Source organism: Pocillopora verrucosa, unplaced genomic scaffold (genome assembly GCF_036669915.1).
Source record: "Pocillopora verrucosa isolate sample1 unplaced genomic scaffold, ASM3666991v2 scaffold_100, whole genome shotgun sequence".
Classification (NCBI taxonomy): domain Eukaryota; kingdom Metazoa; phylum Cnidaria; class Anthozoa; order Scleractinia; family Pocilloporidae; genus Pocillopora; species Pocillopora verrucosa.
In genome coordinates, this window is record NW_027078162.1 from 33,201 (window position 1) to 35,329 (window position 2,129).

At 49.0% G+C, this 2,129-nt stretch overlaps 2 non-coding genes and 1 pseudogene across 2 annotated transcripts; 2 read left to right on the forward strand and 1 right to left on the reverse strand.

Moving 5' to 3' along the window:
- LOC136278409 (U2 spliceosomal RNA) lies at window positions 1–126 on the forward strand (annotated as a pseudogene).
- A 231-nt stretch (window positions 127–357) lies between these two features.
- On the forward strand, window positions 358–521 carry LOC136278437 (U1 spliceosomal RNA). Its single transcript, XR_010716319.1, has one exon. It is a non-coding gene; the product is annotated as a U1 spliceosomal RNA (small nuclear RNA).
- A 981-nt stretch (window positions 522–1,502) lies between these two features.
- On the reverse strand, window positions 1,503–1,621 carry LOC136278419 (5S ribosomal RNA). Its single transcript, XR_010716303.1, has one exon. It is a non-coding gene; the product is annotated as a 5S ribosomal RNA (ribosomal RNA).
- Window positions 1,622–2,129: the final 508 nt, after the last annotated feature.

Genomic DNA, 2,129 nt, shown 5'->3' on the forward strand with positions numbered 1-2,129 from the left:
CGCTGCTCATTGAGCAGCTCATATATTAAACTGATTTTTGGAACTGGGCTGTGGAAAAGAGGCTTGCCTCGTCCCAGCCACGGGTTGCCTCGGTATAGCACTACCTCCGAGTGCGGCCCACTTCCCTCTGGGGAAGACACATTCAATCCAAAACAAAGTCAACGGTATAGCATTCTTTTATGTTTACAGGAGCCCGCCCGCCCTTAGAGGGGGAAGAGGTGAAAGAGGGATGATAATTCAGACAACAGACAATGGCAGGAACGGCCGCTGGCCTACGTTTTCTGAAGTGCGCAAAGCACTACCACAAGGACCTAGGGGTAAGTGGATTTTTTCACCGAGGGCAGACGCTGAAAAAGCATACTTACCTGACGCGGGAGGTACTGTGATCAAGGAGGCAGTCCTCTCAAGGCGAGGCCCTTTCATTGCACTTCGACTGGGTTGACCCTTGCGATTACCCCAAATGTGGGTAACTCGAGCGTATAATTTCTGGTAGTGGGGACCTGCGTTCGCGCTCGTCCCCGCAAAAGTCATCCAAACTATGTCTATATGGCCCTCTTACTGACTATCGAGGGTATTTTTGCTTTTGCAGTGGACCGGTAGACTTGCAAAGAAAGCAAAGGACGCACAACTGGCCAAGGTGTTGGCACGTTTGGAGGGGTAGAAGTGCATTGGAGAGACTGGAGGAAGGAAACAAGGTGAGTTTCGGGCGGTGCGTAACTTTGCTGGCTGTTTTTGTTCAAGGCCTGTCTGCTCTATTGTGTGTAAAGTCCTGTTCGTTTGTATTTGCAGGTTGTGCGTGCCGTGCCGTGCTGTGCTATGCGCGCGAAGGGAAAGGAAATGAAAGGAAACCAAACGGCCGATCGACCGAGCGAGCGAGCATAGAAGGGCATTCGACTTGGACCGTGAGTACACTTTGAACCTTTTGAGCGGTTTTATTGTCACTGGAGCCGCTTTTAGAAATGCTATTGCTATCGTTAGTGTATCCTTGTGCGAGCAAGCGAGTGAAACGAATGAACGAGGGAAGGAAACAAACTAGCAGAGTAGTAAAAGTATCGAACCTTTTCCCGATTCGTTTGCAGTCTGAATCCAACCATTGTCGACTTTCAGTGCCGTTTTTCGCGCGCCTCCTCTTGGAAGTGTGCGAGTGTTTTGCCACGTCACGATGGCTTAAAACTGCGTCTCAGAAGTGTGCGTTTTTTTCCTATTCATTTTTTCGTTCGTTATTTGGAATGATTTGATATCACAGAAGTAGAATTTGACATCATAAACTGTTCATCTCGCGCGTGCTCACTCGCTCGCGCGCGCTCTGTAAGAAAAGTCGATCGCACTAGAGTTTTCGCCATTAGCTGGCCGATTTTTGACAAAAAGGTGTTTTCCCCCCCTCGTTTTTTGCTTTGATTTTGTTCCTCACTCACCTACGGCTCTCTATGTGAAATTGTGGTGTATGGAGAGCTATTTATTGGGATAAAACGTTTAGAGATGTTCGCAAGACAAAAAATTGAAGCCTACAACACGGGGTATTCCCAGGCGGTCACCCATCCAAGTACTAACCCCGCCCGACAGGGCTTAACTTCGGTGATCGGACGAGAACCGGTGCTTTCCCTGTGGTATGGTCGTAGACGAGGAAATGGGGTCGAAATTCTGCTTGTTATCGGCCAGGTTCAGGCTGTAAAGCGGCCACATCCCTGAGTGTAGGCGAATTTGAAATTCTAAAGCCCTAGTTTCGTTACTCTAACCCTAAGAAATCGATACTCTAACCCTAAGAAATTGTTACCCTAACCCTAAGAAATGGTTACCCTAACCCCGAAGTCGTTACCTAACCCTAATGTATTTTCCTCAACCCAGTTAACACATTGAGGAGCATCGATTTGAAGCACTATTCCTAGGGAGGGGAGGGAGGGGTCCCAAGAGACATAACGTGTCCTAAAAACCTATTATACAATGTTTTAGCTCCGTAGGTGCGTGTATCTGGCTTTAAAATCTTACAGTGAGGAGATACCAAACGGGTCAGCCTCTGGGACCGTCTGCGGGACTCGCAAGGGCTTGTGGGGGCGACCTGCTACTATCCACCATAAACCGTGGGAAGGATCCCTCGACCACCCCCCTCACCCAGGGCATGCTTCGGCATC